Source organism: Cryptomeria japonica, chromosome 7 (assembly GCF_030272615.1).
Source record: "Cryptomeria japonica chromosome 7, Sugi_1.0, whole genome shotgun sequence".
NCBI lineage: Eukaryota > Viridiplantae > Streptophyta > Pinopsida > Cupressales > Cupressaceae > Cryptomeria > Cryptomeria japonica.
This window is the reverse complement of record NC_081411.1, coordinates 572,894,660-572,911,295: the sequence shown is the minus strand read 5'-3', so window position 1 is coordinate 572,911,295 and position 16,636 is coordinate 572,894,660.

Sequence of the window (16,636 nt, the reverse complement as noted above, 5' to 3'; positions counted from 1 at the left end):
AAGTAGGCAGTTGAGTAGGTATTGGTGGATTAGCATTTGTGGGAGCAGGAGGCATAATCGCTAGTTGATTAATTGATTGATTAGGTTGGAGGTAACCAAGTGGCTAGTAGGCCATTGATATCCTCTCCACTATTGTGTTTGTTGTTAATTTTTAGGTTGTGGTTTATAATTCCCTAGTGGTGGTTGCCATTGGGTTTGAGAATTAGGCCATGATTCATAATTCCATGGTTGTGTGCCATAGCTACCAAAGTTTTGAGGATTTTGGGATTACCATTGATTGTGAGGTGCATAAGAATATGGGCCATTAAAAGATAAGGGATCTTGAGGCATACCTTGTCTTGGAACCCATGTCTGCCTTTGTGCTACATAGAAAAATTGGCCTTCATCATCCTCCAATGGGCGAAACTCTGGTTGAAAAGATTTTCTTTCTATGCCCGCCACCTTCTTTCATCTACAATCCTTCTTCCTCTCTCTGCAATGATGATATAATTCAACCAACATTGCCTTTACTTACTCATGCTTCTTCCTTTCCTGAAGAGTCTCTATCTGTGTAGCCACATTATTGATAATATCTTGTCTGAAATCCTTGAGTAAGTTACTCAACTCCATCTTTGAGACTCCTGAGATAGATTTGTTTGATATATGCTTGTAACCTCTAGTCCTTTTTAATTCAGCTCTGGAGTAATTTTGATAGAGTGTCTAAATATCATTCCAAGTTGCTTGAGTGATGTTACCACCACCCATGAGATCCAAAGCATCTATACATTCTTCATTAGTTCCTCTTAGAAAAACCAATTTTTGAGAGTCTGGACTTAACTAGTTATGCTTATATTTCTTCAAGTAGAAAAGGAATCTCTCAATATAATCCTCCAAAGCCTCATCCTCTTTCTATTGCATGCAGAATATATAATCTCCCCTCATATCACTTCCTCTACAATACTCCTTGTATTTTGTAAGGAACTTTCCTTCATAGTATCTCAATCAACTACAGAGTCTTCACCTAAGGACATCAACCAACAAAGAGTAGAATCCATCAAATTAGAGGGAAATAGCTTAAGTTTGTGTGCATCAGTGGTATAATCATAAATTTTGCATAGAAAATAAAACTCAAAAAGAAAAGTATATTGATCTTTTGTAACAAGGCCATAAAAATGTGGAAGAGAAGCAGGGGGAATGTTCTTTAGATTAGCATTTTCTCTTTGTGGTGGAATAGGGAATTTAAAGGTAAAGTAAATAGGTAGGGGTGGATTAACACCACCACCAAGGCCTACCATATTTCCCTGATAAACTACAAGTGAAGCAAAAGGATTTTCTTCTAGAGGTGGTTCTGGTGGAGGAAGGAGATTTTCTAGGACATCATTATTCAGATCAGCAAAATGTTGTGCAAAGGGATTAATTTCTTGCTCAATATCTTGGTCCACATCTAAATACTCCTCAGGCTAATCTTTATTTGGAAGGAATCTCCCAAGAGTATATCTTCTTCTATGCATACAGGTATATTTTAATTATCATTGAACCTACATAAGTGAAAATGGCACTTATATAACTGAATCTATCTTTGAAAAGGGAAATTCTACTCTGACAATAGTTAACAAATAAAACCCTATACTCCTATAAACCCTTAGTTTGACAACATCCCCGACAATTGTGCCAAAAATTTTGGCCCAAACCAATGGATGATTAACTATCCACTACACCCAAACTCAGAGACATTAATTCTTTACTGACATATCATGCACTGAGAGCTTCTAAGAGACATTTCCATCCTAATTTGAACATATGAAATGTTGAGTAAATCTCTATAAATGAATAAATTAGGCCTACATCCTAATATAAATAAATTCTACTAGTGTTTCACTCTTAACCATAAAAAATTCCTAACTAAATAGAAACAAGTACTCGTTCTGCCTTGGCTGTAGGAACAGTCACAAAATTACAGTTTAGTGGCTGCAAGAGCAGATAGTGACCAGCTTACTAAAATAGAATTAAGATAGCTTGAAAAATAAAAGTGCAAAAAGTAAACAAGCAGAATCCTCACAAAGTGGGAACCCTTGGATGATTCTTCTGAACTAAGAGCTACAAAATTTGATCACTAAGTCCTCATAACCATAGCCACAGCATATGTTGCTCAAATAAAAAACTACTTTTTATTCTCATAATTGTTTTAACAGTATAATAGACATGACACAATAATCAACCTTCTATTAAGAAGTTCAAGGAAGATTATATAACAAATAACTCCTAAAAATATACCATAATAGTCACTCCACTCCTAGTATATAGGAGGAGGAATTTTATTGAAATATAAAATCTAAGAAGTTTCAATCAGAATAGGACTTTGTTTTGAGCTTGCATACATGACATCTTTTCCTAGATTTTCTCCATCATCTAACATAATAATTAATTGAAAGGTAACTGCTCTCTTGAATGGTCTTCAAAGCCTTTAAACAACTCGAATAGTTGGTATCCATGTTGCAACAACTTTGACTTTTTCTTGTCTTGTTGTCCCAGACTCCTTCAAAGTTTTATTTCAGCAACATAGGATTCCTTCCATTTGGTTGCATCACCAAAGTTAGCATACTAAAGACCTAACACATTCATGATTATTACAACACAACACATATATTATCATCTAAAGATAGGGTTATATTTATATTGCATCCATAAAACTTGTTATGTCATTACCACAAAGGTCTTAGGATATAGATGATATGTTCAACATATTTACTCAAAAAGACACAACTACATGAAATATATCCCTAAAGGCATCAAAATAAAATTCTTAGAACATCATGAAATGTCTATAATAAAAAGGTATACAATAGAAATCATTGAGGGCTACACAAAAAATGATGACATCAAATCATCACTAAATGGCACTTGAAATTGTCCATGCAAGCATACCATGCATAGAGGGGACACGCCATCATCCCAAACATGTGATCCATCCCATTGGATTAGTCACCACCTTTTTATATACCTATTCTTGTAATTCCATGAGAAAGATATCCATGGAAGCTCAAAGGCCTTCACCCCCTTAATGATGTAATAGGGAATATCGATCTCATGTCTATTCAGTAAAATATTCAAATCCTTAGCCCACAAAAAAAATTTGAAGTTATGTTTGTTTCCTCCCAAACTCTACTCCAAAAGTATTTAGCAAAGAAGGGTCCAAACAAGATAATCCCACTAGTTATTAAACATACTTTGTGTAGGTTGAAATATCCTCCAAAAAGAGTCTTTGTAAATTTATAGGTAGGCAATCCCTCTTTCTCCAGCATCTAAGATTCCCAAATCCTTGATCCAGAGTGTCCATATAATTTTTCATTGTGTTTCCTTTAATGTACATGTGCCTTATCTCAAAGTATCCAATCCCAAGAGGAATTTACAAATATTAGTAATTATATCTTCAATAGTCCAGCCCACTTGTTAAGGCCTTTGATAGTGTCTACAATTATCTTGGAATCCCCTTTGATTTCAAGGATCCTAATCCCAATTGAGAGAGCAATATTTAACCTCCAATGAAGAGCAATACCCTCAACCTGATTATTAGTGCCCTCATTGAGTACATTTGAATATGTCACCACAAGAGCTCCAATGTTGGACCGTATGACTCCACCAATAACAATCATTCCCTGGTTAGCCCTTGCTACCCAATCAAAGTTGAGTTTTGTGCCATCTAGACAATGGGGGTGCCACCTAGTGTTTAGCCTTTTCATCCTTTCTGAGTTGTCAGATTTGGTATAGGAAGTGGGGAGAATCCAATTCATTCTCATCTTATCATTAAAAAGGCATTTTAGGGTAGGAAGAGCATGCCCAACTAGAAACTGATAATTTATCCATCAAAAGTTTGTTATATCTTAGAAACACCTCATCCGTAGGTTTATCCATATCCCTAAAGATCCTATTATTCCTTTCCATCCAAAGACTCCAACATAGGTGTGGTGCAATTTTCCTTCAGAGCTCTTTGATAAGTGAGTGCTATGAAGGGCTATCCCAATCAAGGGTGATGGGTGGGATAGGTTTATGCATAAACTAATATATTTCCAACTTTTACAAAACTTGACTCCAAAGGGTATGAGAAAATCGATAGGTATCAGGATGAGGTTATCCCAAGTTAGGATTTTGTTATGCATCACTATCCACTATAAAAAAAATGTTGAGAAGGAGTTGGTGGTTCTAAAATTTCCACTAAAGTCCCATAGAACTACCTTCCTTTAACAATAAATTCTAAGTTAATCTAACTAAGAAGTTACTTTTTGGGTTTTTGGGCCAGATAAACTCATCATCTCTTAGGAATAATGGGATTATAATTTTTTGGATGAGCTATTATAACAAAGAAGCCTTATGTAATAAGTGTGGTTGATCTTGATAGCATTGTGTTATATCTCTCCATGAGATGTGAGGTGATATGTAGTCTGAAACAATAGGTCCAAAGAAGGCTTGATCCCTTTCCCTAATGTCTTTGAAGTTGGGGTGTATAGTGAAGGGCATATACCCTAGCCATTTGTCCTCCCAGTTTTGTATGAGAAGCCCATTTCCAATTTGCCACCTTAGGCCCATAGAAATTAAACCCCTTGTTTTGAGGATATTATTCCAAATTTTGGAGCCACTTGGATATCTAGAGGTGGAGAGAAATCTACAAAAAAAATTTGAGTTAAGGTACTTAGCACTCATAATACTACTCCAATCAGTTTTATGTAATGAAAGGTTCAACTTTTTTGAGGAGGTTAATTCTCCTTATTATATCCAGTCCCCCAAACTACTTAGGGAACAAAACCATATCCTAGTTAACTAATGCCATTCTTTTCTTTTTCCTTAGTCCTAGTCCATGAGAATTTTCTATGAATTCTTTCAAGTTTGTCAACTATAGTAGCTAGAATTTTGAAGAGGAAAATGAAGTACACCGGAATGCCCTATAGTAAGGTAGCTAAAAGATGTAATTTCCCAACACTTCTTAATTATTATTTTTTCCAACCAACTAGCTTTCTTTGGAGCCCTTTCAGTATAGAGTTCTAGAAATAATGGGTTACCTCTTTTATAGTGAGGGGTAGGCCTAAGTAAACCCCCAGGTGGACAACACTTTGACAACCCATTTTTTTTCTCTATAACCCATCCCCTATGTTGAAGAAATAAATGTTTCTCCTCTTATAGGTTATGTGTTTCCTTGAGGCCTTAGCATATTGATTCAAAAATGTTTTCCATCTTCTAGCTTCAACTACTGAAGTTGTACCAAACAAGATGACATCACCAATAGATTGTTGCGAGACAGAGGGTGGGGTAGTGATCGTACCCGAGCTTCAGTTCAATGTCCTCAAAAGTGAAGAGTATGCTTGTGCATTTCGACAAGAACACCAAAAAAACCTAATCCAACCTCGCATAAGATAGAAAAAGTATGGTTGAGCAATTGGCATGATATCTTTGCAATCATTCCAAGTAAGGTTCATAATCCACAAGAACATCCTATGGTGTTCATCAGGGGAGGTAGAGTGAAAGATCTATCAGGTGTGAAATTCGGGGAGCCAAATAAATGAGATGTTTGGATTTAATCATTTCTATAACACCTATGTTGCCTCCCTATGAATCCCACCTTAACACCTTAAAGATTGTTGTTTTCTACCATATTCAAAAAATTCATGCCCAAAACTTCAGCCAACATTATGAAAAGGTAGTGGGAGAGAGGGTCCCCTTTCCTTAAACCTTTTTTAGCACCAAAGAATCCCCTTGGGTTCCATTGACAAGGACAAATAATTTGACTATGGTTACATGTTCCTTAATCAGACATATCAAACTATCTTGCAAGCCCATCTTTCTTTGGACTTTGAATAGAAAATCACATTTCACTCTATCATAAGCCTTGAAAATGTTAAGCTTTAGAACCATAAGCCTTGGAAATATAAGTGTTTCATACTACTTATCAATTTTATTTTAACCAAAATCAAAATTAGAAATTCTTAGACTATTTAAACTCTTTTTCAGAATAGATAATCATAAAATCAAACTATATATATAGTACTTCTATCCATATAATTCAATTAATAATAAGCATGCATGTATATTTTCTAAAAACAAAATTTGAATATTCTTCAAAATATTTTAGTTCATTGTATCACTTAATGCCAAGTATAAAGAAAATTTTCACTTAATCTCATCATAAATATTATAAATGATATTTTCAAAATGCTCTTTAATGTGACTAGCAAAACTTTGACCAAAAAATAAATCTTCTATAAAATAAAGTGGAACTATAGTAGAGAGATTCCCAACAATGTTTTAAGGATATTCTAAGCTAGTATTTAAGCCCTAAAGTTGATATTTTGTAGGACTATGCAAGAAATTCATTTTCTAATTAATAACAAATGAAACAAACTTGTTCATGCAACTCAAATAATATGTTTTTTTAACCTTTTTCTCTTAATATTAATTTTTATAATTATTATAGAGAATTGGAAGGTTTACAAGAAGAGAGTGATGAATTTTTTAAATAAATACAAAAATGATAAATTTAGAATAATTATTAGTGTTAAGTCACATTAGGTTGTAATATAATTTTAATGAGAAATTTTAGACATTAAATCTAATTTAATTTTCTTTACATTTCATTTTTTAAATTTATAGATATGAATTTGAATGACATTAAATATAACCAATATTTAATAAATTTGGTGTATGACAATATTTTAGAATTTTATTTGTTTATATATATTTGATTAGAGTAATAAGGACAAATAATAATAAATGAAGTTAAAGGTTAAAAGAGTGCAAAACAATACTTAAGAATAATAATAAAGTCAAGATGAGACATAAGAGAACTATCATCATAAATGGTATCATTTCCTATAAAACAAGGCAACTCACATAAATCATTATTAGTACACTCCTCACAAAAAGTATCATCTATGGAACTTGTATTTTATTTAACATGTAAAGATGCTTCAATAGTACCATCAAAATCATCATGCAAGAGCTCCTCATGAAGAGGAGTTATACAAATGTTTGGGAGAAGAAAAATAAATAAACAAAAGGTATAAAAAAGTTCGTATTTAAGCCTTAAAGTTGATAATTCATAGGATCAAGCAAGAAATTATATTATAATGATAGTAATAGTAAAAATAATAATTTATAATATGATGGCAATAATAAGAGAATAAAAAGTATTATATTATAACATAAAATATTAATATAATGGTATAATTTAATAATATTATATTTAATACAATTATTAAATATAAATTATATTATAATATTTGTAATAGTATATGTTTATATTGAAATTGGAAATTAAAATATTGCAAAACCTAGAAGATTCAACCACTAACCTAGTTCTACAATGCATCCAACATAAAACCAATTAAGATCCTAGCAACATGCAAACATGAAAATGGAATAGAAATCTTATACCATAAGCATGATCCAAGGGCTTGTCTTCATTGTTTTCCTATCTCCATTGATCTTGTCTGATGTATTATGGTTGCTCTCAAATTTGTATTGTGCACAAGAGCTCAATAGAGAACAAATTCTGGTTGTGTATGCAATTTGGCAAAGTGTAGGTACTTACGCTTGAATTTTGTATGTAAGGAGGGAGAAAGAAGTCTCTTTTATAGAGAGAACCCTATAAATGGAGAGCTAGGATTAAGAGATGGAGGGATAAATGGTTGGCTCAGATTAGAGGGTAGGTATAGAAAATGGGAAAATATTAGAGAGGTGGTTAAAGGTAAATTAAGAGATGAATGACAAGTGTCATAGAGAGAAAAAACTAATGAATTAATTAAATAAATGAAGATTTATTTAATTAGTTGAAGAAGTGGGGTCAATTAAATAAATAAATATTTATTTATTTGAATGGGGAAAGGCTAGGAGAGGATTAGTGATTTAATTATATATATAAATATTTATTTAATTAATAGAAGTCAGGATATGATAATTAAATAAACAAAATATTTATTTAACTAGGCTAGAACAATTTTAGTTGTCTACAATATATAATTATAATAATACTTTATAATACAATTATAAAAATTAATTACGTAAATAGAATGCACCAGTAACTATGATTATAAATGGAAGTGTTCTTAACTCCCTCCTAATCCTTAGCTTAAGCCTAACCCTAACCCTAAATCTATCTCTTACACTAATCCTAACTATTTAACCCAAACCTAAACCATAACATTAATGTTATCTCTAACCTTAACCATAACGCTATTACAAACCCTAATTTGTTCTCTAAACCTAACCCTAATTCTACCTCTAATCCTAACCCTATCCCTAATCTCAACCCTAACCCTAACCCTAACCCTAACCCTAACCCTAACCCTAACCCTAACCCTAACCATGTTACTATATCTTTAAAATTTTCCAAATCAACATTCACATGATCCTAACCTTGAGTCGGCATGACTCGTGTGCATTCCAAGTGTTTACAAATTGTGTTCATAGGCATCATCTTGAGTCAAAGATGAAAGCCAACTTATTGCAAGATGAGGTTAGCATTAAATTCTTGTGATCAAAATGAGTCAAAAAGGATTCTCTCTAGTCCTAGGAGTAAAGCAACATATTGACCAAGAGTGAGAAGGTGAATGTATCTTTAAAAAATTGATTCAATTCATCAAACCAATTTACAGGACCCATTTCAGTAGTATTCCAAACAATCTAACCATGTTTTCAAGATGACCTAATTCACAAAATCTGATATTATAAAGCTTATATTTTTTGGAACTTCATCTGAAAAACAATTAAATCTGAGTTTGATCACTCAGGAACTGCTTAAACATCACACACTAAGCTTACATTTTTAGGCTTAAAAGTGTTAAACACTCAAAGTTGATTGATATTTTTTAGACTTAATATGTTGCTTAATGTATATGATCACACTAAGAATTCACTTCTAGACTTAAAAGTATTAAACACTCAAAGTTTACTAACACTCTCTAGACTTATTATGTTGCTTGGTGTATGTGGTTTAAGTTTGGCCGATAACTCATGAGGTATTTATTTTTCTGAGTTCTTCTTACAGTGGTTTTTCTGCTTATCCCAACAAAATTTTCACTGCAAAAGGATTAGTCGTTCAAAAGTTATCAAGGTTTTCTCTACTACAATATATTGTGGTTCTTGGTCAGAAGTGGTGAAGGCATGGTCAGATCATCTCTCTCTTCACATATTAGTGGAAATGAAAATAGGGAGTTGAATTCTCTTTCATCCTAATGATGGATCAGGGAGTGTGATCTGAAACGTTGATGATTAAAAACTTGCACACAATCAAATCCAAAAGCTATTCTCTTAAGAAGTTGAGTCAAAAATTAATCAATTTATCATTATCAAATAAGGTTGATCAAGGAGAGATACAATTCCAATATGAGCTTGGTAAATACTCTTGGTCGCATCCTCTTATACTCATGCCAGGACAACAAGGCATAGAATAATGTCTCATGAACACAACAGTTGCAAAATGTGTACAAAATGGAATTTGGTTTTCATGGAACAATAGATAGTGTTAGTGCAATTTGTAATCTCCAAAATGCATCTTTATCCTTGCTTTACGGAGCTTTTCTTATCACATGCTTTGTTCTTGTGATTTGAAATTTTCTTTGCTCAGTTTTATTGTAAGCTAACAAAGGATTTGTTTTTTCCTAAAAATCCCTTCCTTTTCTTCTTGTTTATGCTTTCACAAGGTTTTATATATATTGTAATTCATTCATTTGTAAATTAATCAATCAATTAATGAACATATTTTCATTATTATTGCTCTCAATTTTCTCTTCTTTTTTACTGCAAGTTGTGTTCTTATTTTTCAGCTAGACCCTCTTGCGTAGGTTTAGACAAAATTTTACATGGTATCGGAGCGCATAGATGTTGTAAAGAAGAAGCATAACAATCCTTTGTAGTTTTTGAAGATTAGAGCTATTTTAGAATAGAATTTTTCATTGTCTTGGGGGTTGTCTATTAATTTCTTTTATGTATTCATGAACTGAAATAAAGTTCCAAAAGGGGGTAATCTAAGTCTAAAATGGGAATTAAATATCATCCATTTGTCATCACATTGGAAGAAGGAAATTACAAGTCCTAGCATGATGGAATCCTAAAGCATTATCAATGGATTCATCTCTTGCCACATTTGTTTGGGTTTATTCATGAACCAAGTACTTGTTGGCAGAAATCTGCTTGGGAAAGTAGAAATGATCATGTCTTAGGATTAATTGGTTTAAGTGTTGGGGACCACACATCATGGGCTCTATCACACATTGATTTCCCTTGCACTCTTTGGACCACTTTATGTGAAATGTATGGAGATCCCACTGAACCTCCATTCCCAAATGATCCAACTATAGATATTCTTCTCTCCCTTGATAATGATGATGATCCTATGTATGATGATGACATTGAAGAGGATTATTGGAAGAGTCTTGATTTTATTAATTACATAGAGACATCTCTTGATTCTCCTCTTTCTACACCTCCAGTATTGGTAGCTATTCAGTCACCTCCACCTACCAATTTGACAAAGATTTTGGGTTCTTCAAATGCTACCTTAGATTCTGTTCAGCAGGTTCATTCTTGTCCTCTTGATGAGCGATATATCATCCTATCAGACATTTATTATTTGTTTTTTGAATCTCTCCTTGATCATGATGACAATATTGAGGACACATGCCATCTCTCCAATGTCATCTCACATCGAGATACATATTGTTTTTGTTTGGATTCTCTTGTTCTCTCTCAACAGATTCATGTTGCTACCTTGACACATCTTGATTCACATTCGAATAAATATCACACTTCAATGGTCACTGTTCTTGAATCTTGTATGACAGAGTCATAGTTCAACATCAAATTGGAGAAACATGAGTATTTTTGAGAAACATTCATTTTGATTCCTTCATACACTTCACCTAAGTGAGAATTTAGCAGTTTGACAACTTGAGGTTTCTATCTTCCAAAAGGAAGAGGCATCATTTGTTGCACAGGAACCTATTACAGCATTCACCATACTACATGTTGTATTTACATTATTTCTCTTCTTCGTGCAGGCACAAATGGGCTCTATCTTTTCATTTTCACTTTTTGTGAGACCTTTTTGGGTGAAAGATATTGCAACATAGAAGCTGCTATGCAGAGTTGGTGTTTATTTTGAGGGGGGGTTTTTGACATAGTCAAGGCAGGGAGATCCAATGAAGGACAACCCAACCTTGCAACTTAACATATAAACCATGTAAAACTTACTGGTAACCGGTAACAAGATGCCAGAAATAGTAGAAAGAACAACCAGTAACATAACATAACACATAACTGATAAACAATTTGAATAAATCTTATTACAATCTAAAGAATTAAACATGCCACATGTTGGATCGCAGTCCAGGATACAAATAATGCATACAACACAATTACAAGACCCGCAGATCATCCACATATCATATTGGCTTCCAAGAACAATCTGTCGGTTCTACCCTAATCTGGACTTTAGCCTTCCGACCTTAGTCCAACCGGATCAGAACCTCATCAGATCTACATCTTCGCTCAATCTCATAACTCTATCTTCTATCTTCTAACTTTTATGTCCTCTCAAATGATTCACCAGCTTCCATTTATACCATCTACAAATAATTACAAATCAATTAAGTCGGCCCAAAGACCAACTGGTTCATGAAATGTGCAACAGTAACATGTCGGCTCATTGACTAAGAACAAACACAAAAACAAAAAATGATGCACAAACCTCTGGTAATACCGGCCAAAGCCCAAAGAAACATCTCTAATGATTCACAAGTCATGGAGGTCAACCGCAACCCAATCCAACTTCACTCAACACCCTGCCAGACTAACCAGTAAGAACATATCAACCGGGCCAATACCAGAATCGATAACTCACCGGGAATAAAACCAAATGCTATGAAACTCGAACACGAAAAAGACCACAAACACAAGGTAATAAACCCAAAAACATAATGCGAAACACTCAAACCAAAAGAAATGCCACGCTCTCAAATAATTCCATTAAAAACTACCTAACTAGTAAGACCTACACTGATGCTCCTGCATCAGACTCTTGGGTTAATTGAAAAGTGAGTCCCATCACTTGATCTGGTTCGGCGATCTGTCAGTAGGTACTTGCAACTACCTCAGGGGGTTTGATGATATGACTACAACTTCTTGTTTCCTCTCCACGGAGATCTACCAGTCCAAATTGTGGTCTGCCTCAATTGGTGATCTGTTCAAGTCTCCACCCACTAATTGCCTCAAGCTCAAGATCTAGGATCGACATTCTACCAAAAAACCTTTCTCTGCCTCACATTTGGTGATCTGAACAAGTCCACAAGTTGCCTCAACTTCCTCTCCAACCAACTGGTGCATAACCGGGTCTTCTTCCAACAACAAGTACACAAACCATCTCTGATAACATTTGACGCAGTCAAGGTAGGGAGATCTAATGAAGGACAACCCAACCTTTTAGCTTAACACTCAAATCATGCAAAACTTACTGGTAACCGGTAACAAGATGCCAGAAATAGTAGAAAGAACAACTGGTAAGATAACATAACATATAACCGGTAAACAATTTGAATAAATCTTATTACAATATGAAGAATTAAACATGCCATATGCTAGATCACAGTCCAGGATTCAAATAACACATACAACATAATTACAAGACCTGCAGATCATCCACATATCATATCTACTTCCGAGAACAGTCTGTTGGTTCTACCCTAATATGGACTTTAGCCTTCCAGCCTCAGTCCAACCGGATCAGAACCTTGTCGGATCTACATGTTTGCTCGATCTCATAACTTTGTCTTCTATCTTATAATTTTTTTGTCCTCTCAAATGATTCACCAGCTTCCATTTATACCACCTGCAAACGATTACAACTCAATCAAGTCATCCCAAAGACCAACTGGTTCATGAAACATGCAATGGTAACATGTCGGCTCAATCACTAAGAACAAACACAAAAACAAAAAATAATGCATGGACCTCTGGCAATACTGGCCAAGGCCCAAAGCAACATCTCCAATGATCCACAAGTCATAGAGATCAACTGCAACCCAATCCAACTTTTCTCAACACATTGCCAGACTAACCGGTAAGAACATATCAATCGAGCCAATACCGGAATCGATAACTCACCAGGAACAAAGCCAAATGCTATGAAACTCAAACATGATAAAGACCATGAACACAAGGGAATAAACCCAAAACCACAATTCTAAACACTCAAACAAGAAGAAATTCCATGCTCTCAAACAATTCTACTGAAAACTACCCAACCGGTAAGAGCTAGACTGGTGCTCCTGCATCAGTTTTGTTCCCACTGGGTTTTCCCTCTTTCCTCTTTTCTATTTCCTTAAGCTTTATTCTCCTTTGTTAGACTTAAGGGGGGGTGTTAGCACAATCCACAATCTCCAAAACACAACTTTATCCTTTCTTTATGGAGATTTGTTTATCACATGCTTTGTTCTCGTGATTTGAAATCTACTTTGCTTAGTTTTTTTGTAAGCTAACAAAGGATTTGTTGTTTCATAAAAAGCCCTTTCTTTTCCTCTATTTTATTCTTTCATAGAGGTTTTATATATTGTAATTCATTTATTTGTAAGTTAATCAATCAATTAATGATCAAGTTTTCATTCTTATTGCTCTTAATTTTCTCTTCTCTTTTACTGCAAGTTGTGTTCTTATTTTTTAGCTAGATCCTCTTGTGCAGGTTTAGATAAAATTTTACATAGAGCACATGAAACGTTTGATAGAGAGATTCAAATAAAGGTCATTTCATGAATGAAAATATTGTGGGGTCTGCACAAACTTAATTTCATTAGTTTCTTCTCCGCCTATAGTAAAATAAATCTTTGGAATAGCAAATTGATATTCATCAAAGCATTGTAGAATATAGAATTTTATTTGATGATGTAGTTGTTACTACCCTGGAAAATGTGTATGCAGTGTGTGGAAACTAAGAAAATACATTGATATATGATTTTAGCAGCAAATCGTAAAGAGACATCCCCTCACAAAATTCAATGATCACAGGATTTGCATGAAATGAATATTTTGAAGCATCTTTAAAAACTTTCAAACAAATCGGGTAAAGACACATTTACAGAGTATTCCCAGATTGAAATAGTTATGCATGATTGCAGAATGTGTCTTGGAATGGTTTTGAAAGGAGATTCTCAAAATCATTCTAATTAATTTGTGAATATTGTTTTGTCAAGACATAATATTAGAAGGATTTGTTTATTTTGGGGTTGTGCGTAACACACTTTTACCAAGGGTGATGTTTAAAAGACATGAGTTATGAAAGTTTGCGAGAAGTTTTGTGAAAGTGTTTGAATCATAAATACCTCATTGAGAATTTTGTTGATCAAGGAGAATATACTATCATATTCTAAGTAAGGATCTATTCAAAGTGAAAAAGTGTGATAAGGTTCAAATTGTGAAAAAATTGAGGTGCAATAAACTATTGCATTCTATGTTGAATTTTCAAAATCAACTGAGAACTACACTATCAATCATCATAGTCATTATTATAAGTATAACTATAAGGAATACAAGTATACACCGATGATTGACACCACTCTTCCTGAAGTCCTTGACATAATGCTTGGCCACATCAATTTGCAGAGTTTTTGGGATTCAATAACATATGAGAACTAGTCAACTCTAGCCCATAAAATCTTTCATAGTGTATTAGCTCATGTAGTTGGGCTTCCAGTAGTAGTTTAGTACCCTTATTTGGTATTGGAGTGCTTAAATGGGTATAACCCATAAGCTAGAGAAATTAGAACAATTGATGGCCGATTGATAGCTAAGATTGATAAAATCTCTTTGGAATCATCCTTAGGCTACCATACAGAGAGCAATTTAACTATATTGACAAACAAAAAACCTTAAAATACTTCAGTTAAAATAGAATTTCTTAAACAACATGGCTAAAAATTGGTTGGTAACCTCGAGAGGAGGAAAGTCTCAGCTCCCTAAGGTGCTTCATCATTTCCTCGTTATCAAAGAAGTTTCCAATTTGATAGTACTACTTCATTGGTTAATGGGAAGTGTAGATTCAACAGGTTTTCAAATATGGATGTACCTTTTCATCATAGTTATATCAGATATGAGGCAATTTATTGATTAGGGCAACCTCATCAATGCTTGTTTGCATGATCAGTTGATGCAATTTGAGGCAATCAATGCTTTGACATGTCATCTTATCTTTTGTATGCAATTGCAAATTTAAGGCCTTGGCTAGGACTTAGCACTAGAGGGGTGCTTAATCAAACAACATAAATATATGATTATTACAAGAAATTACAATTGAAAGAGAGCTACACACACTTTAGAAGAATCAATGATGCCTATACAATGTTGATAGTGAGACAACTCTGGGGTAATGCAACACTGAGGATATCAATAGAAGTAGTTACATTGATTAAAAGTCTGAGAGTTTCTCCATTCAGTTTTTGAAATTCACTTATTTGTGAGTTGGAGGGTTTGATGACTATCCTTTCAAGTTACCAAGATACATCAATGGCAAGCTCATCCTAATCAAGATTTGTAGAAAACTAAGTGTAGTCAATAAGAAGTGCAAATATAAAACAAAGAATGGTATCCCATTGCCCATGGGGCTCAGTTATTATAGTTGCATATATGCTTTAGATGCAAAGAATTTTGAAAGGGAATTAGTTAAGATCATTTTGTATGGTTATAAGCTAAGGTTTCCTTCTGATAGTAAAGGATGCGTGAGGGATAATCTCCATCTAGGTCCTAGATATCTTTATTTCCCAAATTTTGAAGTCTTTTGAGAAGACTATGAAGATGATTATGAAGTCAAAAAGAGGGATTGGATGAGGCTAACCCTAAAACAAATGAAGGAGTTCAAAATGGATTCGATCATTGATGGGATAGAGGATGATGATTCAGACCTGATAGATCCTCTCTACTTTAAAAAGATTAAAGTTCAACCTCTCCTGACCATCAATTGGGCATATCCTAAAGTAAGAGAAATCAGTGAAAGGACCTATTTTGTAATCAAAAGGTCAGAAGATTGGGCCAAAAACAAGATAGCTGAAATGACAATAATGAAGCCACCAAGCAATAAAGAAACCACAAGAAGAAAGAGTGGTCACCAAGAAGGAACTACCTCTTCAATGTCATCTCAAGCACCAGCTACAAGTAATGTTTCTCAACAAGTTGGTCAAGGATATGGAGGCAATGGAGATCCTCCAAGGATAAGTAAAATCCAAAGTACATGCAGTGATGATCCAAAGGAAAAAAAAAAGAAGAAATCTAAGTCTAAGGAAAAGCTAATGGGTCTTGCACACGAAGACAAGATAAGAGACCCGATAGAGGTTCAAGATGATTTTGGAGTCAATAAAGAAATACCCACCATGTCCCCTTCCATCCCTATTGACTCTCTTCCATGTGAATTACAAGATCCAATATTGTATACGCCACCCCCACCATTGATAGAAACAATGATTCCTTCAAAAGAGGTTTTGGAACAAAATGTCTTTAGCCCATTTGTACCACAACATCCTCAATATAATGACATACTAAATTCGTCACAACCTCCTCCTCCTTCATGGGTAGAACATAGTTTAGTGAAGAAAAGATATATGGTAGAGTCGGTAATCCCTAAGTTTAGTAC